The sequence below is a fragment of the Copadichromis virginalis genome, linkage group LG3 (genome assembly GCF_057382275.1).
Source record: "Copadichromis virginalis isolate Kocher_CV1m ecotype Utaka linkage group LG3, C_Virginalis_male_GT1.1, whole genome shotgun sequence".
Lineage (NCBI taxonomy): Eukaryota > Metazoa > Chordata > Actinopteri > Cichliformes > Cichlidae > Copadichromis > Copadichromis virginalis.
Genome location: NC_140620.1, coordinates 59,028,310 through 59,052,679, shown reverse-complemented (window position 1 = coordinate 59,052,679; position 24,370 = coordinate 59,028,310). Strand labels below are relative to the sequence as shown.

At 59.5% G+C, this 24,370-nt stretch overlaps 6 non-coding genes and 2 pseudogenes across 6 annotated transcripts; all 8 read right to left on the bottom strand.

Moving 5' to 3' along the window:
* Positions 1-130: 130 nt before the first annotated feature.
* LOC146716161 (5S ribosomal RNA) lies at positions 131-249 on the bottom strand. The gene has a single exon (XR_014919371.1). It is a non-coding gene; the product is annotated as a 5S ribosomal RNA (ribosomal RNA).
* Positions 250-1,505: 1,256 nt separating this feature from the next.
* On the bottom strand, positions 1,506-1,624 carry LOC146716160 (5S ribosomal RNA; annotated as a pseudogene).
* A 4,069-nt stretch (positions 1,625-5,693) lies between these two features.
* On the bottom strand, positions 5,694-5,812 carry LOC146716159 (5S ribosomal RNA). Its single transcript, XR_014919698.1, has one exon. It is a non-coding gene; the product is annotated as a 5S ribosomal RNA (ribosomal RNA).
* Positions 5,813-10,232: 4,420 nt separating this feature from the next.
* On the bottom strand, positions 10,233-10,351 carry LOC146716158 (5S ribosomal RNA). Its single transcript, XR_014919697.1, has one exon. It is a non-coding gene; the product is annotated as a 5S ribosomal RNA (ribosomal RNA).
* A 3,791-nt stretch (positions 10,352-14,142) lies between these two features.
* LOC146716157 (5S ribosomal RNA) lies at positions 14,143-14,261 on the bottom strand (annotated as a pseudogene).
* Positions 14,262-17,441: 3,180 nt separating this feature from the next.
* Positions 17,442-17,560, bottom strand: LOC146716156 (5S ribosomal RNA). The gene has a single exon (XR_014919696.1). It is a non-coding gene; the product is annotated as a 5S ribosomal RNA (ribosomal RNA).
* A 1,527-nt stretch (positions 17,561-19,087) lies between these two features.
* On the bottom strand, positions 19,088-19,206 carry LOC146716155 (5S ribosomal RNA). Its single transcript, XR_014919820.1, has one exon. It is a non-coding gene; the product is annotated as a 5S ribosomal RNA (ribosomal RNA).
* A 1,647-nt stretch (positions 19,207-20,853) lies between these two features.
* On the bottom strand, positions 20,854-20,972 carry LOC146716154 (5S ribosomal RNA). The gene has a single exon (XR_014919695.1). It is a non-coding gene; the product is annotated as a 5S ribosomal RNA (ribosomal RNA).
* Between the last annotated feature and the right edge of the window lie 3,398 nt (positions 20,973-24,370).

The window sequence follows — 24,370 nt, the reverse complement described above, 5'->3', positions numbered from 1 at the left end:
GCAGCACAAGACATTGGAAAACAGCCAAAAGCAATGTCGTTAATGTGCCCTCATTAATGGGGAGCTGCTTCTGGTCTTTTAATACACCCCTTCTCTGGATCAAAAGCGGTTCAATGACATGAAAATGAAAGGCTTACAGCACCAGGTATTCCCAGGCAGTCTCCCATCCAAGTACTAACCAAGCCCAGCCCTGCTTAGCTTCCGAGATCAGACGAGGTCGAGCGTGCTCAGGGTGGTATGGCCGTAAGCTGCTGGCCCCAGCACAATGTCTCAATTTATGGATTCAAGTGATTAGGTGGCAAGTACCTGAAGTTACGAAGACAATCCTATAACCATACCTGCATGTTTGCATAATACCCTAACCAAAAGGCTCAGTTTGGCATTTATCCAACAGCACAGGCCCTGGATTGTTGAAGATGGCCTCAAGAACCAGCACAGGACCTGGTGTGTTTTACATGGCCACAGCAAGCAGCACAGGGCCTGGTTTGGTGAAGATGGCCTCAGCAAGCAGCCACAGGCCCTGGTTTGGTGTAAGTGGCCTCAGCTAGCAGCCACAGGCCCTGGTGTGGTGTGAGTGGCCTCAGCCAGCAGCCACAGGCCCTGGTGTGGTCTAAGTGGCCTCAGCCAGTGCCACAGGCCCTGGTGTGGTGTAAGTGGCCTAAGCCAGAGCCACAGGCCCTGGTGTGGTGTAAGTGGCCTCAATAGCAAATAAGGCCCTGGTGTGGTGTAAGTGGCCTGAGCAAGAACCACAGGGCCTGGTTTGGTGAAGATGGCCTCGGCCAGAAGCGCAGGGCCTGGTGTGATGTGAGTGGCCTGAGCAAGAGCCACAGGCCCTGGTGTGGTGTAACTGGCCTCATTCAGCAGCCACAGGCCCTGGTGTGGTGTAAGTGGCCTCAGCCAGGAGCCACATGCACTGGTGTGGTGTAAGTGGCCTCAGCCAGCAGCAAAAGGGCCCTGGTGTGGTGTAGGTGGCCTCAGCCAGCAGCCACAGGCCCTGGTGTGGTGTAAGTGGCATCAATAGCAACTAAGGCCCTGGTGTGGTGTAAGTGGCTTCAGCCAGCAGCCACAGGCCCTGGTGTGGTGTAAGTGGCCTCAGCCAGCAGCCACAGGCCCTGGTGTGGTGTAGGTGGCCTCAGCCAGCAGCCACAGGCCCTGGTGTGGTGTAAGTGGCCTCAATAGCAACTAAGGCCCTGGTGTGGTGTAAGTGGCTTCAGCCAGCAGCCACAGGCTCTGGTGTGGTGTAACTGGCCTCAGCCAGCAGCCACAGGCCCTGGTGTGGTGTAAGTGGCCTCAGCCAGAGCCACAGGCCCTGATGTGGTGTAAGTGGCCCCAGCCGGTCACTCAGGCCCTGGTGTGGTGTAGGTGGCATCAGCTAGCAGCACAAGACATTGGAAAACAGCCAAAAGCAGTGTCGTTAATGTGCCCTCATTAATGGGCAGCTGCTTTTGGTCTTTTAATACACCCCTTCTCTGGATCAAAAGCGGTTCAATGATATGAAAAAGAAAGGCTTACAGCACCAGGTATTCCCAGGCAGTCTCCCATCCAAGTACTAAGCAAGCCCAGCCCTGCTTAGCTTCCGAGATCAGACGAGGTCGGGCGTGCTCACGGTGGTATGGCCGTAAGCTGCTGGCTCCAGCACAATGTCTCAATTTATGGATTCAAGTGATTAGGTGGCAAGTACCTGAAGTTACGAAGACAATGCTATAACCATACCTGCATGTTTGCATAATACCCTAACCCAAAGGCTCAGTTTGGCATTTATCCAACAGCACAGGCCCTGGATTGTTGAAGATGGCCTCAGGAACCAGCACAGGGCCTGGTGTGTTGTACATGGCCACAGCAAGGAGCACAGGGCCTGGTTTGGTGAAGATGGCCTCGGCCAGAAGCGCAGGGCCTGGTGTGATGTGAGTGGCCTGAGCAAGAGCCACAGGCCTTGGTGTGGTGTAAGTGGCCTCAGCCAGCAGCCACAGGCCCTGGTGTGGTGTAAGTCGCCTCAGCCAGAAGCCACAGGCACTGGTGTGGTCTAAGTGGCCTCAGCCAGCAGCCACAGGCCCTGGTGTGGTGTAGGTGGCCTCAGCCAGCAGCCACAGGCCCTGGTGTGGTGTAGGTGGCCTCAGCCAGCAGCCACAGGCCCTGGTGTGGTGTAGGTGGCCTCAGCCAGCAGCCACAGGCCCTGGTGTGGTGTAAGTGGCCTCAGCCAGCAGCCACAGGCCCTGGTGTGGTGTAAGTGGCCTGAGCAAGAGCCACAGGCCCTGGTGTGGTGTAAGTGGCCTCAGCCAGCAGCCACAGGCCCTGGTGTGGTGTAAGTGGCCTGAGCAAGTGCCACAGGCCCTGGTGTGGTGTAAGTGGCCTGAGCAAGTGCCACAGGCCCTGGTGTGGTGTAAGTGGCCTCAATAGCAAATAAGGCCCTGGTGTGGTGTAAGTGGCCTGAGCAAGAACCACAGGGCCTGGTTTGGTGAAGATGGCCTCGGCCAGAAGCGCAGGGCCTGGTGTGATGTGAGTGGCCTGAGCAAGAGCCACAGGCCCTGGTGTTTTGTAAGTGGCCTCAGCCAGCAGCCACAGGCCCTGGTGTGGTGTAAGTGGCCTCAGCCAGAAGCCACAGGCACTGGTGTGGTGTAAGTGGCCTCAGCCAGCAGCAAAAGGGCCCTGGTGTGGTGTAGGTGGCCTCAGCCAGCAGCCACAGGCCCTGGTGTGGTGTAAGTGGCCTCAATAGCAACTAAGGCCCTGGTGTGGTGTAAGTGGCTTCAGCCAGCAGCCACAGGCCCTGGTGTGGTGTAAGTGGCCTCAGCCAGCAGCCACAGGCCCTGGTGTGGTGTAGGTGGCCTCAGCCAGCAGCCACAGGCCCTGGTGTGGTGTAAGTGGCCTCAATAGCAACTAAGGCCCTGGTGTGGCGTAAGTGGCTTCAGCCAGCAGCCACAGGCTCTGGTGTGGTGTAACTGGCCTTAGCCAGCAGCCACAGGCCCTGATGTGGTGTAAGTGGCCCCAGCCGGTCACTCAGGCCCTGGTGTGGTGTAGGTGGCATCAGCCAGCAGCCACAGGCCCTGGTGTGGTGTAAGTCGCCTCAGCCAGAAGCCACAGGCACTGGTGTGGTGTAAGTGGCCTCAGCCAGCAGCAAAAGGGCCCTGGTGTGGTGTAAGTCGCCTCAGCCAGCAGCCACAGGCCCTGGTGTGGTGTAGGTGGCCTCAGCCAGCAGCCACAGGCCCTGGTGTGGTGTAAGTGGCCTCAGCCAGCAGCCACAGGCCCTGGTGTGGTGTAAGTGGCCTCAGCCAGCAGCCACAGGCCCTGGTGTGGTGTAAGTGGCCTCAGCCAGTGCCACAGGCCCTGGTGTGGTGTAAGTGGCCTGAGCAAGAGCCACAGACCCTGGTGTGGTATAATTGGCCTCAGCCAGCAGCCACAGGCCCTGGTGTGGTGTAAGTCGCCTCAGACAGAAGCCACAGGCACTGGTGTGGTGTAAGTGGCCTCAGCCAGCAGCAAAAGGGCCCTGGTGTGGTATAAGTCGCCTCAGCCAGCAGCCACAGGCCCTGGTGTGGTGTAGGTGGCCTCAGCCAGCAGCCACAGGCCCTGGTGTGGTGTAAGTAGCCTCAGCCAGCAGCCACAGGCCCTGGTGTGGTGTAAGTGGCCTCAGCCAGCAGCCACAGGCCCTGGTGTGGTGTAAGTGGCCTCAGCCAGCAGCCACAGGCCCTGGTGTGGTGTAAGTCGCCTCAGCCAGAAGCCACAGGCACTGGTGTGGTCTAAGTGGCCTCAGCCAGCAGCCACAGGCCCTGGTGTGGTGTAGGTGGCCTCAGCCAGCAGCCACAGGCCCTGGTGTGGTGTAGGTGGCCTCAGCCAGCAGCCACAGGCCCTGGTGTGGTGTAAGTGGCCTCAGCCAGCAGCCACAGGCCCTGGTGTGGTGTAAGTGGCCTGAGCAAGAGCCACAGGCCCTGGTGTGGTGTAAGTGGCCTCAGCCAGCAGCCACAGGCCCTGGTGTGGTGTAAGTGGCCTGAGCAAGTGCCACAGGCCCTGGTGTGGTGTAAGTGGCCTGAGCAAGTGCCACAGGCCCTGGTGTGGTGTAAGTGGCCTCAATAGCAAATAAGGCCCTGGTGTGGTGTAAGTGGCCTGAGCAAGAACCACAGGGCCTGGTTTGGTGAAGATGGCCTCGGCCAGAAGCGCAGGGCCTGGTGTGATGTGAGTGGCCTGAGCAAGAGCCACAGGCCCTGGTGTTTTGTAAGTGGCCTCAGCCAGCAGCCACAGGCCCTGGTGTGGTGTAAGTGGCCTCAGCCAGAAGCCACAGGCACTGGTGTGGTGTAAGTGGCCTCAGCCAGCAGCAAAAGGGCCCTGGTGTGGTGTAGGTGGCCTCAGCCAGCAGCCACAGGCCCTGGTGTGGTGTAAGTGGCCTCAATAGCAACTAAGGCCCTGGTGTGGTGTAAGTGGCTTCAGCCAGCAGCCACAGGCCCTGGTGTGGTGTAAGTGGCCTCAGCCAGCAGCCACAGGCCCTGGTGTGGTGTAGGTGGCCTCAGCCAGCAGCCACAGGCCCTGGTGTGGTGTAAGTGGCCTCAATAGCAACTAAGGCCCTGGTGTGGTGTAAGTGGCTTCAGCCAGCAGCCACAGGCTCTGGTGTGGTGTAACTGGCCTCAGCCAGCAGCCACAGGCCCTGATGTGGTGTAAGTGGCCCCCGCCGGTCACTCAGGCCCTGGTGTGGTGTAGGTGGCATCAGCCAGCAGCCACAGGCCCTGGTGTGGTGTAAGTCGCCTCAGCCAGAAGCCACAGGCACTGGTGTGGTGTAAGTGGCCTCAGCCAGCAGCAAAAGGGCCCTGGTGTGGTGTAAGTCGCCTCAGCCAGCAGCCACAGGCCCTGGTGTGGTGTAGGTGGCCTCAGCCAGCAGCCACAGGCCCTGGTGTGGTGTAAGTGGCCTCAGCCAGCAGCCACAGGCCCTGGTGTGGTGTAAGTGGCCTCAGCCAGCAGCCACAGGCCCTGGTGTGATGTAAGTGGCCTCAGCCAGTGCCACAGGCCCTGGTGTGGTGTAAGTGGCCTGAGCAAGAGCCACAGACCCTGGTGTGGTATAATTGGCCTCAGCCAGCAGCCACAGGCCCTGGTGTGGTGTAAGTGGCCTCAGCCAGTGCCACAGGCCCTGGTGTGGTGTAAGTGGCCTGAGCAAGAGCCACAGGCCCTGGTGTGGTGTAAGTGGCCTGAGCAAGAGCCACAGACCCTGGTGTGGTGTAATTGGCCTCAATAGCAACTAATGCCCTGGTGTGGTGTAGGTGGCCTCAGCCAGCAGCCACAGGCCCTGGTGTGGTGTAAGTGGCCTGAGCAAGAGCCACAGGCCCTGGTGTGGTGTAAGTGGCCTGAGCAAGAGCCACAGACCCTGGTGTGGTGTAATTGGCCTCAATAGCAACTAATGCCCTGGTGTGGTGTAGGTGGCCTCAGCCAGCAGCCACAGGCCCTGGTGTGGTGAAAGTGGCCTCAGCCAGAGCCACAGGCCCTGGTGTGGTGAAAGTGGCCTCAGCCAGAGCCACAGGCCCTGATGTGGTGTAAGTGGCCCCAGCCGGTCACTCAGGCCCTTGTGTGGTGTAGGTTGCATCAGCTAGCAGCACAAGACATTGGAAAAGAGCCAAAAGCAGTGTCGTTAATGTGCCCTCATTAATGGGCAGCTGCTTTTGGTCTTTTAATACACCCCTTCTCTGGATCAAAAGCGGTTCAATGACATGAAAATCAAAGGCTTACAGCACCAGGTATTCCCAGGCAGTCTCCCATCCAAGTACTAACCAAGCCCAGCCCTGCTTAGCTTCCGAGATCAGACGAGGTCGGGCGTGCTCAGGGTGGTATGGCCGTAAGCTGTTGGCTCCAGCACAATGTCTCAATTTATGGATTCAAGTGATTAGGTGGCAAGTACCTGAAGTTACGAAGACAATGCTATAACCATACCTGCATGTTTGCATAATACCCTAACCCAAAGGCTCAGTTTGGCATTTATCCAACAGCACAGGCCCTGGATTGTTGAAGATGGCCTCAGGAACCAGCACAGGGCCTGGTGTGTTGTACATGGCCACAGCAAGGAGCACAGGGCCTGGTTTGGTGAAGATGGCCTCGGCCAGAAGCGCAGGGCCTGGTGTGATGTGAGTGGCCTGAGCAAGAGCCACAGGCCTTGGTGTGGTGTAAGTGGCCTCAGCCAGCAGCCACAGGCCCTGGTGTGGTGTAAGTCGCCTCAGCCAGAAGCCACAGGCACTGGTGTGGTGTAAGTGGCCTCAGCCAGCAGCCACAGGCCCTGGTGTGGTGTAGGTGGCCTCAGCCAGCAGCCACAGGCCCTTGTGTGGTGTAATTGGCCTCAATAGCAACTAAGGCCCTGGTGTGGTGTAGGTGGCCTAAGCCATCAGCCACAGGCCCTGGTGTGGTGTAAGTGGCCTCAGCCAGTGCCACAGGCCCTGGTGTGGTGTAAGTGGCCTGAGCAAGAGCCACAGACCCTGGTGTGGTGTAATTGGCCTCAATAGCAACTAAGGCCCTGGTGTGGTGTAGGTGGCCTCAGCCAGCAGCCACAGGCCCTGGTGTGGTGTAAGTGGCCTCAATAGCAACTAAGGCCCTGGTGTGGTGTAAGTGGCTTCAGCCAGCAGCCACAGGCTCTGGTGTGGTGTAACTGGCCTCAGCCAGCAGCCACAGGCCCTGATGTGGTGTAAGTGGCCCCAGCCGGTCACTCAGGCCCTGGTGTGGTGTAGGTGGCATCAGCCAGCAGCCACAGGCCCTGGTGTGGTGTAAGTCGCCTCAGCCAGAAGCCACAGGCACTGGTGTGGTGTAAGTGGCCTCAGCCAGCAGCAAAAGGGCCCTGGTGTGGTGTAAGTCGCCTCAGCCAGCAGCCACAGGCCCTGGTGTGGTGTAGGTGGCCTCAGCCAGCAGCCACAGGCCCTGGTGTGGTGTAAGTGGCCTCAGCCAGAAGCCACAGGCACTGGTGTGGTGTAAGTGGCCTCAGCCAGCAGCAAAAGGGCCCTGGTGTGGTGTAGGTGGCCTCAGCCAGCAGCCACAGGCCCTGGTGTGGTGTAAGTGGCCTCAATAGCAACTAAGGCCCTGGTGTGGTGTAAGTGGCTTCAGCCAGCAGCCACAGGCCCTGGTGTGGTGTAAGTGGCCTCAGCCAGCAGCCACAGGCCCTGGTGTGGTGTAGGTGGCCTCAGCCAGCAGCCACAGGCCCTGGTGTGGTGTAAGTGGCCTCAATAGCAACTAAGGCCCTGGTGTGGTGTAAGTGGCTTCAGCCAGCAGCCACAGGCTCTGGTGTGGTGTAACTGGCCTCAGCCAGCAGCCACAGGCCCTGATGTGGTGTAAGTGGCCCCAGCCGGTCACTCAGGCCCTGGTGTGGTGTAGGTGGCATCAGCCAGCAGCCACAGGCCCTGGTGTGGTGTAAGTCGCCTCACCAGAAGCCACAGGCACTGGTGTGGTGTAAGTGGCCTCAGCCAGCAGCAAAAGGGCCCTGGTGTGGTGTAAGTCGCCTCAGCCAGCAGCCACAGGCCCTGGTGTGGTGTAGGTGGCCTCAGCCAGCAGCCACAGGCCCTGGTGTGGTGTAGGTGGCCTCAGCCAGCAGCCACAGGCCCTGGTGTGGTGTAAGTGGCCTCAGCCAGCAGCCACAGGCCCTGGTGTGGTGTAAGTGGCCTGAGCAAGAGCCACAGGCCCTGGTGTGGTGTAAGTGGCCTCAGCCAGCAGCCACAGGCCCTGGTGTGGTGTAAGTGGCCTGAGCAAGTGCCACAGGCCCTGGTGTGGTGTAAGTGGCCTGAGCAAGTGCCACAGGCCCTGGTGTGGTGTAAGTGGCCTCAATAGCAAATAAGACCCTGGTGTGGTGTAAGTGGCCTGAGCAAGAACCACAGGGCCTGGTTTGGTGAAGATGGCCTCGGCCAGAAGCGCAGGGCCTGGTGTGATGTGAGTGGCCTGAGCAAGAGCCACAGGCCCTGGTGTGGTGTAAGTGGCCTCAGCCAGCAGCCACAGGCCCTGGTGTGGTGTAAGTGGCCTCAGCCAGAAGCCACAGGCACTGGTGTGGTGTAAGTGGCCTCAGCCAGCAGCAAAAGGGCCCTGGTGTGGTGTAGGTGGCCTCAGCCAGCAGCCACAGGCCCTGGTGTGGTGTAAGTGGCCTCAATAGCAACTAAGGCCCTGGTGTGGTGTAAGTGGCTTCAGCCAGCAGCCACAGGCCCTGGTGTGGTGTAAGTGGCCTCAGCCAGCAGCCACAGGCCCTGGTGTGGTGTAAGTGGCCTCAGCCAGCAGCCACAGGCCCTGGTGTGGTGTAAGTCGCCTCAGCCAGAAGCCACAGGCACTGGTGTGGTCTAAGTGGCCTCAGCCAGCAGCCACAGGCCCTGGTGTGGTGTAGGTGGCCTCAGCCAGCAGCCACAGGCCCTGGTGTGGTGTAGGTGGCCTCAGCCAGCAGCCACAGGCCCTGGTGTGGTGTAAGTGGCCTCAGCCAGCAGCCACAGGCCCTGGTGTGGTGTAAGTGGCCTGAGCAAGAGCCACAGGCCCTGGTGTGGTGTAAGTGGCCTCAGCCAGCAGCCACAGGCCCTGGTGTGGTGTAAGTGGCCTGAGCAAGTGCCACAGGCCCTGGTGTGGTGTAAGTGGCCTGAGCAAGTGCCACAGGCCCTGGTGTGGTGTAAGTGGCCTCAATAGCAAATAAGGCCCTGGTGTGGTGTAAGTGGCCTGAGCAAGAACCACAGGGCCTGGTTTGGTGAAGATGGCCTCGGCCATAAGCGCAGGGCCTGGTGTGATGTGAGTGGCCTGAGCAAGAGCCACAGGCCCTGGTGTTTTGTAAGTGGCCTCAGCCAGCAGCCACAGGCCCTGGTGTGGTGTAAGTGGCCTCAGCCAGAAGCCACAGGCACTGGTGTGGTGTAAGTGGCCTCAGCCAGCAGCAAAAGGGCCCTGGTGTGGTGTAGGTGGCCTCAGCCAGCAGCCACAGGCCCTGGTGTGGTGTAAGTGGCCTCAATAGCAACTAAGGCCCTGGTGTGGTGTAAGTGGCTTCAGCCAGCAGCCACAGGCCCTGGTGTGGTGTAAGTGGCCTCAGCCAGCAGCCACAGGCCCTGGTGTGGTGTAGGTGGCCTCAGCCAGCAGCCACAGGCCCTGGTGTGGTGTAAGTGGCCTCAATAGCAACTAAGGCCCTGGTGTGGTGTAAGTGGCTTCAGCCAGCAGCCACAGGCTCTGGTGTGGTGTAACTGGCCTCAGCCAGCAGCCACAGGCCCTGATGTGGTGTAAGTGGCCCCAGCCGGTCACTCAGGCCCTGGTGTGGTGTAGGTGGCATCAGCCAGCAGCCACAGGCCCTGGTGTGGTGTAAGTCGCCTCAGCCAGAAGCCACAGGCACTGGTGTGGTGTAAGTGGCCTCAGCCAGCAGCAAAAGGGCCCTGGTGTGGTGTAAGTCGCCTCAGCCAGCAGCCACAGGCCCTGGTGTGGTGTAGGTGGCCTCAGCCAGCAGCCACAGGCCCTGGTGTGGTGTAAGTGGCCTCAGCCAGCAGCCACAGGCCCTGGTGTGGTGTAAGTGGCCTCAGCCAGCAGCCACAGGCCCTGGTGTGATGTTAGTGGCCTCAGCCAGTGCCACAGGCCCTGGTGTGGTGTAAGTGGCCTGAGCAAGAGCCACAGACCCTGGTGTGGTATAATTGGCCTCAGCCAGCAGCCACAGGCCCTGGTGTGGTGTAAGTGGCCTCAGCCAGTGCCACAGGCCCTGGTGTGGTGTAAGTGGCCTGAGCAAGAGCCACAGGCCCTGGTGTGGTGTAAGTGGCCTGAGCAAGAGCCACAGACCCTGGTGTGGTGTAATTGGCCTCAATAGCAACTAATGCCCTGGTGTGGTGTAGGTGGCCTCAGCCAGCAGCCACAGGCCCTGGTGTGGTGTAAGTGGCCTGAGCAAGAGCCACAGGCCCTGGTGTGGTGTAAGTGGCCTGAGCAAGAGCCACAGACCCTGGTGTGGTGTAATTGGCCTCAATAGCAACTAATGCCCTGGTGTGGTGTAGGTGGCCTCAGCCAGCAGCCACAGGCCCTGGTGTGGTGAAAGTGGCCTCAGCCAGAGCCACAGGCCCTGGTGTGGTGAAAGTGGCCTCAGCCAGAGCCACAGGCCCTGATGTGGTGTAAGTGGCCCCAGCCGGTCACTCAGGCCCTTGTGTGGTGTAGGTTGCATCAGCTAGCAGCACAAGACATTGGAAAAGAGCCAAAAGCAGTGTCGTTAATGTGCCCTCATTAATGGGCAGCTGCTTTTGGTCTTTTAATACACCCCTTCTCTGGATCAAAAGCGGTTCAATGACATGAAAATCAAAGGCTTACAGCACCAGGTATTCCCAGGCAGTCTCCCATCCAAGTACTAACCAAGCCCAGCCCTGCTTAGCTTCCGAGATCAGACGAGGTCGGGCGTGCTCAGGGTGGTATGGCCGTAAGCTGTTGGCTCCAGCACAATGTCTCAATTTATGGATTCAAGTGATTAGGTGGCAAGTACCTGAAGTTACGAAGACAATGCTATAACCATACCTGCATGTTTGCATAATACCCTAACCCAAAGGCTCAGTTTGGCATTTATCCAACAGCACAGGCCCTGGATTGTTGAAGATGGCCTCAGGAACCAGCACAGGGCCTGGTGTGTTGTACATGGCCACAGCAAGGAGCACAGGGCCTGGTTTGGTGAAGATGGCCTCGGCCAGAAGCGCAGGGCCTGGTGTGATGTGAGTGGCCTGAGCAAGAGCCACAGGCCTTGGTGTGGTGTAAGTGGCCTCAGCCAGCAGCCACAGGCCCTGGTGTGGTGTAAGTCGCCTCAGCCAGAAGCCACAGGCACTGGTGTGGTGTAAGTGGCCTCAGCCAGCAGCCACAGGCCCTGGTGTGGTGTAGGTGGCCTCAGCCAGCAGCCACAGGCCCTTGTGTGGTGTAATTGGCCTCAATAGCAACTAAGGCCCTGGTGTGGTGTAGGTGGCCTAAGCCATCAGCCACAGGCCCTGGTGTGGTGTAAGTGGCCTCAGCCAGTGCCACAGGCCCTGGTGTGGTGTAAGTGGCCTGAGCAAGAGCCACAGACCCTGGTGTGGTGTAATTGGCCTCAATAGCAACTAAGGCCCTGGTGTGGTGTAGGTGGCCTCAGCCAGCAGCCACAGGCCCTGGTGTGGTGTAAGTGGCCTCAATAGCAACTAAGGCCCTGGTGTGGTGTAAGTGGCTTCAGCCAGCAGCCACAGGCTCTGGTGTGGTGTAACTGGCCTCAGCCAGCAGCCACAGGCCCTGATGTGGTGTAAGTGGCCCCAGCCGGTCACTCAGGCCCTGGTGTGGTGTAGGTGGCATCAGCCAGCAGCCACAGGCCCTGGTGTGGTGTAAGTCGCCTCAGCCAGAAGCCACAGGCACTGGTGTGGTGTAAGTGGCCTCAGCCAGCAGCAAAAGGGCCCTGGTGTGGTGTAAGTCGCCTCAGCCAGCAGCCACAGGCCCTGGTGTGGTGTAGGTGGCCTCAGCCAGCAGCCACAGGCCCTGGTGTGGTGTAAGTGGCCTCAGCCAGAAGCCACAGGCACTGGTGTGGTGTAAGTGGCCTCAGCCAGCAGCAAAAGGGCCCTGGTGTGGTGTAGGTGGCCTCAGCCAGCAGCCACAGGCCCTGGTGTGGTGTAAGTGGCCTCAATAGCAACTAAGGCCCTGGTGTGGTGTAAGTGGCTTCAGCCAGCAGCCACAGGCCCTGGTGTGGTGTAAGTGGCCTCAGCCAGCAGCCACAGGCCCTGGTGTGGTGTAGGTGGCCTCAGCCAGCAGCCACAGGCCCTGGTGTGGTGTAAGTGGCCTCAATAGCAACTAAGGCCCTGGTGTGGTGTAAGTGGCTTCAGCCAGCAGCCACAGGCTCTGGTGTGGTGTAACTGGCCTCAGCCAGCAGCCACAGGCCCTGATGTGGTGTAAGTGGCCCCAGCCGGTCACTCAGGCCCTGGTGTGGTGTAGGTGGCATCAGCCAGCAGCCACAGGCCCTGGTGTGGTGTAAGTCGCCTCACCAGAAGCCACAGGCACTGGTGTGGTGTAAGTGGCCTCAGCCAGCAGCAAAAGGGCCCTGGTGTGGTGTAAGTCGCCTCAGCCAGCAGCCACAGGCCCTGGTGTGGTGTAGGTGGCCTCAGCCAGCAGCCACAGGCCCTGGTGTGGTGTAGGTGGCCTCAGCCAGCAGCCACAGGCCCTGGTGTGGTGTAAGTGGCCTCAGCCAGCAGCCACAGGCCCTGGTGTGGTGTAAGTGGCCTGAGCAAGAGCCACAGGCCCTGGTGTGGTGTAAGTGGCCTCAGCCAGCAGCCACAGGCCCTGGTGTGGTGTAAGTGGCCTGAGCAAGTGCCACAGGCCCTGGTGTGGTGTAAGTGGCCTGAGCAAGTGCCACAGGCCCTGGTGTGGTGTAAGTGGCCTCAATAGCAAATAAGGCCCTGGTGTGGTGTAAGTGGCCTGAGCAAGAACCACAGGGCCTGGTTTGGTGAAGATGGCCTCGGCCAGAAGCGCAGGGCCTGGTGTGATGTGAGTGGCCTGAGCAAGAGCCACAGGCCCTGGTGTGGTGTAAGTGGCCTCAGCCAGCAGCCACAGGCCCTGGTGTGGTGTAAGTGGCCTCAGCCAGAAGCCACAGGCACTGGTGTGGTGTAAGTGGCCTCAGCCAGCAGCAAAAGGGCCCTGGTGTGGTGTAGGTGGCCTCAGCCAGCAGCCACAGGCCCTGGTGTGGTGTAAGTGGCCTCAATAGCAACTAAGGCCCTGGTGTGGTGTAAGTGGCTTCAGCCAGCAGCCACAGGCCCTGGTGTGGTGTAAGTGGCCTCAGCCAGCAGCCACAGGCCCTGGTGTGGTGTAGGTGGCCTCAGCCAGCAGCCACAGGCCCTGGTGTGGTGTAAGTGGCCTCAATAGCAACTAAGGCCCTGGTGTGGTGTAAGTGGCTTCAGCCAGCAGCCACAGGCTCTGGTGTGGTGTAACTGGCCTCAGCCAGCAGCCACAGGCCCTGATGTGGTGTAAGTGGCCCCAGCCGGTCACTCAGGCCCTGGTGTGGTGTAGGTGGCATCAGCCAGCAGCCACAGGCCCTGGTGTGGTGTAAGTCGCCTCAGCCAGAAGCCACAGGCACTGGTGTGGTGTAAGTGGCCTCAGCCAGCAGCAAAAGGGCCCTGGTGTGGTGTAAGTCGCCTCAGCCACCAGCCACAGGCCCTGGTGTGGTGTAGGTGGCCTCAGCCAGCAGCCACAGGCCCTGGTGTGGTGTAAGTGGCCTCAGCCAGCAGCCACAGGCCCTGGTGTGGTGTAAGTGGCCTCAGCCAGCAGCCACAGGCCCTGGTGTGGTGTAAGTGGCCTCAGCCAGTGCCACAGGCCCTGGTATGGTGTAAGTGGCCTGAGCAAGAGCCACAGACCCTGGTGTGGTATAATTGGCCTCAGCCAGCAGCCACAGGCCCTGGTGTGGTGTAAGTCGCCTCAGACAGAAGCCACAGGCACTGGTGTGGTGTAAGTGGCCTCAGCCAGCAGCAAAAGGGCCCTGGTGTGGTATAAGTCGCCTCAGCCAGCAGCCACAGGCCCTGGTGTGGTGTAGGTGGCCTCAGCCACCAGCCACAGGCCCTGGTGTGGTGTAAGTAGCCTCAGCCAGCAGCCACAGGCCCTGGTGTGGTGTAAGTGGCCTCAGCCAGCAGCCACAGGCCCTGGTGTGGTGTAAGTGGCCTCAGCCAGTGCCACAGGCCCTGGTGTGGTGTAAGTGGCCTGAGCAAGAGCCACAGGCCCTGGTGTGGTGTAAGTGGCCTGAGCAAGAGCCACAGACCCTGGTGTGGTGTAATTGGCCTCAATAGCAACTAATGCCCTGGTGTGGTGTAGGTGGCCTCAGCCAGCAGCCACAGGCCCTGGTGTGGTGTAAGTGGCCTGAGCAAGAGCCACAGGCCCTGGTGTGGTGTAAGTGGCCTGAGCAAGAGCCACAGACCCTGGTGTGGTGTAATTGGCCTCAATAGCAACTAATGCCCTGGTGTGGTGTAGGTGGCCTCAGCCAGCAGCCACAGGCCCTGGTGTGGTGAAAGTGGCCTCAGCCAGAGCCACAGGCCCTGATGTGGTGTAAGTAGCCCCAGCCGGTCACTCAGGCCCTTGTGTGGTGTAGGTTGCATCAGCTAGCAGCACAAGACATTGGAAAAGAGCCAAAAGCAGTGTCGTTAATGTGCCCTCATTAATGGGTAGCTGCTTTTGGTCTTTTAATACACCCCTTCTCTGGATCAAAAGCGGTTCAATGACATGAAAATCAAAGGGTTACAGCACCAGGTATTCCCAGGGAGTCTCCCATCCAAGTACTAACCAAGCCCAGCCATGCTTAGCTTCCGAGATCAGACGAGGTCGGGCGTGCTCAGGGTGGTATGGCCGTAAGCTGCTGGCTTCAGCACAATGTCTCAATTTATGGATTCAAGTGATTAGGTGGCAAGTACCTGAAGTTACGAAGACAATGCTATAACCATACCTGCATGTTTGCATAATACCCTAACCCAAAGGCTCAGTTTGGCATTTATCCAACAGCACAGGCCCTGGATTGTTGAAGATGGCCTCAGGAACCAGCACAGGGCCTGGTGTGTTGTACATGGCCACAGCAAGGAGCACAGGGCCTGGTTTGGTGAAGATGGCCTCGGCCAGAAGCGCAGGGCCTGGTGTGATGTGAGTGGCCTGAGCAAGAGCCACAGGCCTTGGTGTGGTGTAAGTGGCCTCAGCCAGCAGCCACAGGCCCTGGTGTGGTGTAAGTCGCCTCAGCCAGAAGCCACAGGCACTGGTGTGGTGTAAGTGGCCTCAGCCAGCAGCCACAGGCCCTGGTGTGGTGTAGGTGGCCTCAGCCAGCAGCCACAGGCCCTGGTGTGGTGTAGGTGGCCTCAGCCAGCAGCCACAGGCCCTGGTGTGGTGTAAGTGGCCTCAGCCAGCAGCCACAGGCCCTGGTGTGGTGTAAGTGGCCTGAGCAAGAGCCACAGGCCCTGGTGTGGTGTAAGTGGCCTGAGCAAGAGCCACAGACCCTGGTGTGGTGTAATTGGCCTCAATAGCAACTAATGCCCTGGTGTGGTGTAGGTGGCCTCAGCCAGCAGCCACAGGCCCTGGTGTGGTGTAAGTGGCCTCAGCCAGCAGCCACAGGCCCTGGTGTGGTGTACGTCGCCTCAGCCAGAAGCCACAGGCACTGGTGTGGTGTAAGTGGCCTCAGCCAGCAGCAAAAGGGCCCTGGTGTGGTGTAAGTGGCCTCAGCCAGCAGCCACAGGCCCTGGTGTGGTGTAGGTGGCCTCAGCCAGCAGCCACAGGCCCTTGTGTGGTGTAATTGGCCTCAATAGCAACTAAGGCCCTGGTGTGGTGTAGGTGGCCTAAGCCAGCAGCCAAAGGCCCTGGTGTGGTGTAAGTGGCCTCAGCCAGTGCCACAGGCCCTGGTGTGGTGTAAGTGGCCTGAGCAAGAGCCACAGACCCTGGTGTGGTGTAATTGGCCTCAATAGCAACTAAGGCCCTGGTGTGGTGTAGGTGGCCTCAGCCAGCAGCCACAGGCCCTGGTGTGGTGTAAGTGGCCTCAATAGCAACTAAGGCCCTGGTGTGGTGTAAGTGGCTTCAGCCAGCAGCCACAGGCTCTGGTGTGGTGTAACTGGCCTCAGCCAGCAGCCACAGGCCCTGGTGTGGTGTAAGTGGCCTCAGCCAGCAGCCACAGGCCCTGGTGTGGTGTAAGTGGCCTGAGCAAGAGCCACAGGCCCTGGTGTGGTGTAAGTGGCCTCAGCCAGCAGCCACAGGCCCTGGTGTGGTGTAAGTGGCCTGAGCAAGTGCCACAGGCCCTGGTGTGGTGTAAGTGGCCTGAGCAAGTGCCACAGGCCCTGGTGTGGTGTAAGTGGCCTCAATAGCAAATAAGGCCCTGGTGTGGTGTAAGTGGCCTGAGCAAGAACCACAGGGCCTGGTTTGGTGAAGATGGCCTCGGCCAGAAGCGCAGGGCCTGGTGTGATGTGAGTGGCCTGAGCAAGAGCCACAGGCCCTGGTGTTTTGTAAGTGGCCTCAGCCAGCAGCCACAGGCCCTGGTGTGGTGTAAGTGGCCTCAGCCAGAAGCCACAGGCACTGGTGTGGTGTAAGTGGCCTCAGCCAGCAGCAAAAGGGCCCTGGTGTGGTGTAGGTGGCCTCAGCCAGCAGCCACAGGCCCTGGTGTGGTGTAAGTGGCCTCAATAGCAACTAAGGCCCTGGTGTGGTGTAAGTGGCTTCAGCCAGCAGCCACAGGCCCTGGTGTGGTGTAAGTGGCCTCAGCCAGCAGCCACAGGCCCTGGTGTGGTGTAGGTGGCCTCAGCCAGCAGCCACAGGCCCTGGTGTGGTGTAAGTGGCCTCAATAGCAACTAAGGCCCTGGTGTGGTGTAAGTGGCTTCAGCCAGCAGCCACAGGCTCTGGTGTGGTGTAACTGGCCTCAGCCAGCAGCCACAGGCCCTGATGTGGTGTAAGTGGCCCCAGCCGGTCACTCAGGCCCTGGTGTGGTGTAGGTGGCATCAGCCAGCAGCCACAGGCCCTGGTGTGGTGTAAGTCGCCTCAGCCAGAAGCCACAGGCACTGGTGTGGTGTAAGTGGCCTCAGCCAGCAGCAAAAGGGCCCTGGTGTGGTGTAAGTCGCCTCAGCCAGCAGCCACAGGCCCTGGTGTGGTGTAGGTGGCCTCAGCCAGCAGCCACAGGCCCTGGTGTGGTGTAAGTGGCCTCAGCCAGCAGCCACAGGCCCTGGTGTGGTGTAAGTGGCCTCAGCCAGCAGCCACAGGCCCTGGTGTGGTGTAAGTGGCCTCAGCCAGTGCCACAGGCCCTGGTGTGGTGTAAGTGGCCTGAGCAAGAGCCACAGACCCTGGTGTGGTATAATTGGCCTCAGCCAGCAGCCACAGGCCCTGGTGTGGTGTAAGTGGCCTCAGCCAGTGCCACAGGCCCTGGTGTGGTGTAAGTGGCCTGAGCAAGAGCCACAGGCCCTGGTGTGGTGTAAGTGGCCTGAGCAAGAGCCACAGACCCTGGTGTGGTGTAATTGGCCTCAATAGCAACTATTCAATTCAATTCAATTTTATTTATATAGCGCCAAATCACAACAAAAGTCGCCTCAAGGCGCTTCAACTAATGCCCTGGTGTGGTGTAGGTGGCCTCAGCCAGCAGCCACAGGCCCTGGTGTGGTGTAAGTGGCCTGAGCAAGAGCCACAGGCCCTGGTGTGGTGTAAGTGGCCTGAGCAAGAGCCACAGACCCTGGTGTGGTGTAATTGGCCTCAATAGCAACTAATGCCCTGGTGTGGTGTAGGTGGCCTCAGCCAGCAGCCACAGGCCCTGGTGTGGTGAAAGTGGCCTCAGCCAGAGCCACAGGCCCTGGTGTGGTGAAAGTGGCCTCAGCCAGAGCCACAGGCCCTGATGTGGTGTAAGTGGCCCCAGCCGGTCACTCAGGCCCTTGTGTGGTGTAGGTTGCATCAGCTAGCAGCACAAGACATTGGAAAAGAGCCAAAAGCAGTGTCGTTAATGTGCCCTCATTAATGGGCAGCTGCTTTTGGTCTTTTAATACACCCCTTCTCTGGATCAAAAGCGGTTCAATGACATGAAAATCAAAGGCTTACAGCACCAGGTATTCCCAGGCAGTCTCCCATCCAAGTACTAACCAAGCCCAGCCCTGCTTAGCTTCCGAGATCAGACGAGGTCGGGCGTGCTCAGGGTGGTATGGCCGTAAGCTGTTGGCTCCAGCACAATGTCTCAATTTATGGATTCAAGTGATTAGGTGGCAAGTACCTGAAGTTACGAAGACAATGCTATAACCATACCTGCATGTTTGCATAATACCCTAACCCAAAGGCTCAGTTTGGCATTTATCCAACAGCACAGGCCCTGGATTGTTGAAGATGGCCTCAGGAACCAGCACAGGGCCTGGTGTGTTGTACATGGCCACAGCAAGGAGCACAGGGCCTGGTTTGGTGAAGATGGCCTCGGCCAGAAGCGCAGGGCCTGGTGTGATGTGAGTGGCCTGAGCAAGAGCCACAGGCCTTGATGTGGTGTAAGTGGCCTCAGCCAGCAGCCACAGGCCCTGGTGTGGTGTAAGTCGCCTCAGCCAGAAGCCACAGGCACTGGTGTGGTGTAAGTGGCCTCAGCCAGCAGCCACAGGCCCTGGTGTGGTGTAGGTGGCCTCAGCCAGCAGCCACAGGCCCTTGTGTGGTGTAATTGGCCTCAATAGCAACTAAGGCCCTGGTGTGGTGTAGGTGGCCTAAGCCAGCAGCCACAGGCCCTGGTGTGGTGTAAGTGGCCTCAGCCAGTGCCACAGGCCCTGGTGTGGTGTAAGTGGCCTGAGCAAGAGCCACAGACCCTGGTGTGGTGTAATTGGCCTCAATAGCAACTAAGGCCCTGGTGTGGTGTAGGTGGCCTCAGCCAGCAGCCACAGGCCCTGGTGTGGTGTAAGTGGCCTCAATAGCAACTAAGGCCCTGGTTTGGTGTATGTGGCCTCAGCCAGCAAATAAGGCCGTGGTGTGGTGTAGGTGGCATCAGCTAGCAGCCACAGGCCCTGGTGTGGTCTAAGTGGCCTCAGCCAGAAGCACAGGGCCTGGTGTGATATGAGTGGCCTGAGCAAGAGCCACAGGCCCTGGTGTGGTGTAAGTGGCCTGAGCAAGAGCCACAGGCCCTGGTGTGGTGTAAGTGGCCTGAGCAAGAGCCACAGGCCCTGGTGTGGTGTAGGTGGCCTCAGCCAGCAGCCACAGGCCCTGGTGTGGTGTAGGTGGCCTCAGCCAGCAGCCACAAGCCCTTGTGTGGTGTAAGTGGCCTCAGCCAGCAGCCACAGGCCCTGGTGTGGTGTAAGTGGCCTCAGCCAGTGCCACAGGCCCTGGTGTGGTGTAAGTGGCCTGAGCAAGAGCCACAGACCATGGTGTGGTGTAATTGGCCTCAATAGCAACTAAGGCCCTGGTGTGGTGTAAGTGGCCTCAGCCAGCAGCCACAGGCCCTGGTTTGGTGTAAGTCGCCACAGCCAGAACCCACAGGCCCTGGTGTGGTGTAACTGGCCTCAGCCAGAGCCACAGCCCCTGATGTGGTGTAAGTGGCCCCAGCCGGTCACTCAGGCCCTGGTGTGGTGTAGGTGGCATCAGCTAGCAGCACAAGACATTGGAAAAGAGCCAAAAGCAATGTGATTAATGTGCCCTTATTAATGGGCAGCTGCTTTTAGTCTTTTAATACACCCCTTCTCTGGATCAAAAGCGGTTCAATGACATGAAAATTAAAGGCTTACAGCACCAGGTATTCCCAGGCAGTCTCCCATCCAAGTACTAACCAAGCCCAGCCCTGCTTAGCTTCCGAGATCAGACGAGGTCGGGCGTGCTCAGGGTGGTATGGCTGTAAGCTGCTGGGCCCAGCACAATGTCTCAATTTATGGATTCAAGTGATTAGGTGGCAAGTACCTGAAGTTACGAAGACAATCCTATAACCATACCTGCATGTTTGCATAATACCCTAACCCAAAGGCTCAGTTTGGCATTTATCCAACAGCACAGGCCCTGGATTGTTGAAGATGGCCTCAGGAAACAGCACAGGGCCTGGTGTGTTGTACATGGCCACAGCAAGCAGCACAGGGCCTGGTTTGGTGAAGATGGCCTCAGCCAGAAGCACAGGGCCTGGTGTGATATGAGTGGCCTGAGCAAGAGCCACAGGCCCTGGTGTGGTGTAAGTGGCCTGAGCAAGAGCCACAGGCCCTGGTGTGGTGTAAGTGGCCTGAGCAAGAGCCACAGGCCCTGGTGTGGTGTAGGTGGCCTCAGCCAGCAGCCACAAGCCCTTGTGTGGTGTAAGTGGCCTCAGCCAGCAGCCACAGGCCCTGGTGTGGTGTAAGTGGCCTCAGCCAGTGCCACAGGCCCTGGTGTGGTGTAAGTGGCCTGAGCAAGAGCCACAGACCATGGTGTGGTGTAATTGGCCTCAATAGCAACTAAGGCCCTGGTGTGGTGTAGGTGGCCTAAGCCAGCAGCCACAGGCCCTGGTGTGGTGTAAGTGGCCTCAGCCAGCAGCCACAGGCCCTGGTGTGGTGTAAGTCGCCTCAGCCAGAAGCCACAGGCACTGGTGTGGTGTAAGTGGCCTCAGCCAGCAGCAAAAGGGCCCTGGTGTGGTGTAAGTCGCCTCAGCCAGCAGCCACAGGCCCTGGTGTGGTGTAGGTGGCCTCAGCCAGCAGCCACAGGCCCTGGTGTGGTGTAAGTGGCCTCAGCCAGCAGCCACAGGCCCTGGTGTGGTGTAAGTGGCCTCAGCCAGCAGCCACAGGCCCTGGTGTGATGTAAGTGGCCTCAGCCAGTGCCACAGGCCCTGGTGTGGTGTAAGTGGCCTGAGCAAGAGCCACAGACCCTGGTGTGGTATAATTGGCCTCAGCCAGCAGCCACAGGCCCTGGTGTGGTGTAAGTGGCCTCAGCCAGTGCCACAGGCCCTGGTGTGGTGTAAGTGGCCTGAGCAAGAGCCACAGGCCCTGGTGTGGTGTAAGTGGCCTGAGCAAGAGCCACAGACCCTGGTGTGGTGTAATTGGCCTCAATAGCAACTAATGCCCTGGTGTGGTGTAGGTGGCCTCAGCCAGCAGCCACAGGCCCTGGTGTGGTGTAAGTGGCCTGAGCAAGAGCCACAGGCCCTGGTGTGGTGTAAGTGGCCTGAGCAAGAGCCACAGACCCTGGTGTGGTGTAATTGGCCTCAATAGCAACTAATGCCCTGGTGTGGTGTAGGTGGCCTCAGCCAGCAGCCACAGGCCCTGGTGTGGTGAAAGTGGCCTCAGCCAGAGCCACAGGCCCTGGTGTGGTGAAAGTGGCCTCAGCCAGAGCCACAGGCCCTGATGTGGTGTAAGTGGCCCCAGCCGGTCACTCAGGCCCTTGTGTGGTGTAGGTTGCATCAGCTAGCAGCACAAGACATTGGAAAAGAGCCAAAAGCAGTGTCGTTAATGTGCCCTCATTAATGGGCAGCTGCTTTTGGTCTTTTAATACACCCCTTCTCTGGATCAAAAGCGGTTCAATGACATGAAAATCAAAGGCTTACAGCACCAGGTATTCCCAGGCAGTCTCCCATCCAAGTACTAACCAAGCCCAGCCCTGCTTAGCTTCCGAGATCAGACGAGGTCGGGCGTGCTCAGGGTGGTATGGCCGTAAGCTGTTGGCTCCAGCACAATGTCTCAATTTATGGATTCAAGTGATTAGGTGGCAAGTACCTGAAGTTACGAAGACAATGCTATAACCATACCTGCATGTTTGCATAATACCCTAACCCAAAGGCTCAGTTTGGCATTTATCCAACAGCACAGGCCCTGGATTGTTGAAGATGGCCTCAGGAACCAGCACAGGGCCTGGTGTGTTGTACATGGCCACAGCAAGGAGCACAGGGCCTGGTTTGGTGAAGATGGCCTCGGCCAGAAGCGCAGGGCCTGGTGTGATGTGAGTGGCCTGAGCAAGAGCCACAGGCCTTGGTGTGGTGTAAGTGGCCTCAGCCAGCAGCCACAGGCCCTGGTGTGGTGTAAGTCGCCTCAGCCAGAAGCCACAGGCACTGGTGTGGTGTAAGTGGCCTCAGCCAGCAGCCACAGGCCCTGGTGTGGTGTAGGTGGCCTCAGCCAGCAGCCACAGGCCCTTGTGTGGTGTAATTGGCCTCAATAGCAACTAAGGCCCTGGTGTGGTGTAGGTGGCCTAAGCCATCAGCCACAGGCCCTGGTGTGGTGTAAGTGGCCTCAGCCAGTGCCACAGGCCCTGGTGTGGTGTAAGTGGCCTGAGCAAGAGCCACAGACCCTGGTGTGGTGTAATTGGCCTCAATAGCAACTAAGGCCCTGGTGTGGTGTAGGTGGCCTCAGCCAGCAGCCACAGGCCCTGGTGTGGTGTAAGTGGCCTCAATAGCAACTAAGGCCCTGGTGTGGTGTAAGTGGCTTCAGCCAGCAGCCACAGGCTCTGGTGTGGTGTAACTGGCCTCAGCCAGCAGCCACAGGCCCTGATGTGGTGTAAGTGGCCCCAGCCGGTCACTCAGGCCCTGGTGTGGTGTAGGTGGCATCAGCCAGCAGCCACAGGCCCTGGTGTGGTGTAAGTCGCCTCAGCCAGAAGCCACAGGCACTGGTGTGGTGTAAGTGGCCTCAGCCAGCAGCAAAAGGGCCCTGGTGTGGTGTAAGTCGCCTCAGCCAGCAGCCACAGGCCCTGGTGTGGTGTAGGTGGCCTCAGCCAGCAGCCACAGGCCCTGGTGTGGTGTAAGTGGCCTCAGCCAGAAGCCACAGGCACTGGTGTGGTGTAAGTGGCCTCAGCCAGCAGCAAAAGGGCCCTGGTGTGGTGTAGGTGGCCTCAGCCAGCAGCCACAGGCCCTGGTGTGGTGTAAGTGGCCTCAATAGCAACTAAGGCCCTGGTGTGGTGTAAGTGGCTTCAGCCAGCAGCCACAGGCCCTGGTGTGGTGTAAGTGGCCTCAGCCAGCAGCCACAGGCCCTGGTGTGGTGTAGGTGGCCTCAGCCAGCAGCCACAGGCCCTGGTGTGGTGTAAGTGGCCTCAATAGCAACTAAGGCCCTGGTGTGGTGTAAGTGGCTTCAGCCAGCAGCCACAGGCTCTGGTGTGGTGTAACTGGCCTCAGCCAGCAGCCACAGGCCCTGATGTGGTGTAAGTGGCCCCAGCCGGTCACTCAGGCCCTGGTGTGGTGTAGGTGGCATCAGCCAGCAGCCACAGGCCCTGGTGTGGTGTAAGTCGCCTCACCAGAAGCCACAGGCACTGGTGTGGTGTAAGTGGCCTCAGCCAGCAGCAAAAGGGCCCTGGTGTGGTGTAAGTCGCCTCAGCCAGCAGCCACAGGCCCTGGTGTGGTGTAGGTGGCCTCAGCCAGCAGCCACAGGCCCTGGTGTGGTGTAGGTGGCCTCAGCCAGCAGCCACAGGCCCTGGTGTGGTGTAAGTGGCCTCAGCCAGCAGCCACAGGCCCTGGTGTGGTGTAAGTGGCCTGAGCAAGAGCCACAGGCCCTGGTGTGGTGTAAGTGGCCTCAGCCAGCAGCCACAGGCCCTGGTGTGGTGTAAGTGGCCTGAGCAAGTGCCACAGGCCCTGGTGTGGTGTAAGTGGCCTGAGCAAGTGCCACAGGCCCTGGTGTGGTGTAAGTGGCCTCAATAGCAAATAAGGCCCTGGTGTGGTGTAAGTGGCCTGAGCAAGAACCACAGGGCCTGGTTTGGTGAAGATGGCCTCGGCCAGAAGCGCAGGGCCTGGTGTGATGTGAGTGGCCTGAGCAAGAGCCACAGGCCCTGGTGTGGTGTAAGTGGCCTCAGCCAGCAGCCACAGGCCCTGGTGTGGTGTAAGTGGCCTCAGCCAGAAGCCACAGGCACTGGTGTGGTGTAAGTGGCCTCAGCCAGCAGCAAAAGGGCCCTGGTGTGGTGTAGGTGGCCTCAGCCAGCAGCCACAGGCCCTGGTGTGGTGTAAGTGGCCTCAATAGCAACTAAGGCCCTGGTGTGGTGTAAGTGGCTTCAGCCAGCAGCCACAGGCCCTGGTGTGGTGTAAGTGGCCTCAGCCAGTGCCACAGGCCCTGGTGTGGTGTAAGTGGCCTGAGCAAGAGCCACAGACCCTGGTGTGGTGTAATTGGCCTCAATAGCAACTAAGGCCCTGGTGTGGTGTAGGTGGCCTCAGCCAGCAGCCACAGGCCCTGGTGTGGTGTAAGTGGCCTCAATAGCAACTAAGGCCCTGGTTTGGTGTATGTGGCCTCAGCCAGCAAATAAGGCCGTGGTGTGGTGTAGGTGGCATCAGCTAGCAGCCACAGGCCCTGGTGTGGTCTAAGTGGCCTCAGCCAGAAGCCACAGGCACTGGTGTGGTGTAAGTGGCCTCAGCCAGCAGCAAAAGGGCCCTGGTGTGGTGTAGGTGGCCTCAGCCAGCAGCCACAGGCCCTGGTGTGGTGTAAGTGGCCTCAATAGCAACTAAGGCCCTGGTATGGTGTAAGTGGCTTCAGCCAGCAGCCACAGGCCCTGGTGTGGTGTAAGTGGCCTCAGCCACCAGCCACAGGCCCTGGTGTGGTGTAGGTGGCCTCAGCCAGCAGCCACAGGCCCTGTTGTGGTGTAAGTGGCCTCAGCCAGCAGCCACAGGCCCTGGTGTGGTGTAAGTGGCCTCAGCCAGTGTCACAGGCCCTGGTGTGGTGTAAGTGGCCTGAGCAAGAGCCACAGACCCTGGTGTGGTATAATTGGCCTCAGCCAGCAGCCACAGGCCCTGGTGTGGTGTAAGTCGCCTCAGACAGAAGCCACAGGCACTGGTGTGGTGTAAGTGGCCTCAGCCAGCAGCAAAAGGGCCCTGGTGTGGTATAAGTCGCCTCAGCCAGCAGCCACAGGCCCTGGTGTGGTGTAGGTGGCCTCAGCCAGCAGCCACAGGCCCTGGTGTGGTGTAAGTGGCCTGAGCAAGAGCCACATACCCTGGTGTGGTGTAATTGGCCTCAATAGCAACTAATGCCCTGGTGTGGTGTACGTGGCCTCAGCCAGCAGCCACAGGCCCTGGTGTGGTGTAAGTGGCCTCAGCCAGAGCCACAGGCCCTGATGTGGTGTAAGTGGCCCCAGCCGGTCACTCAGGCCCTGG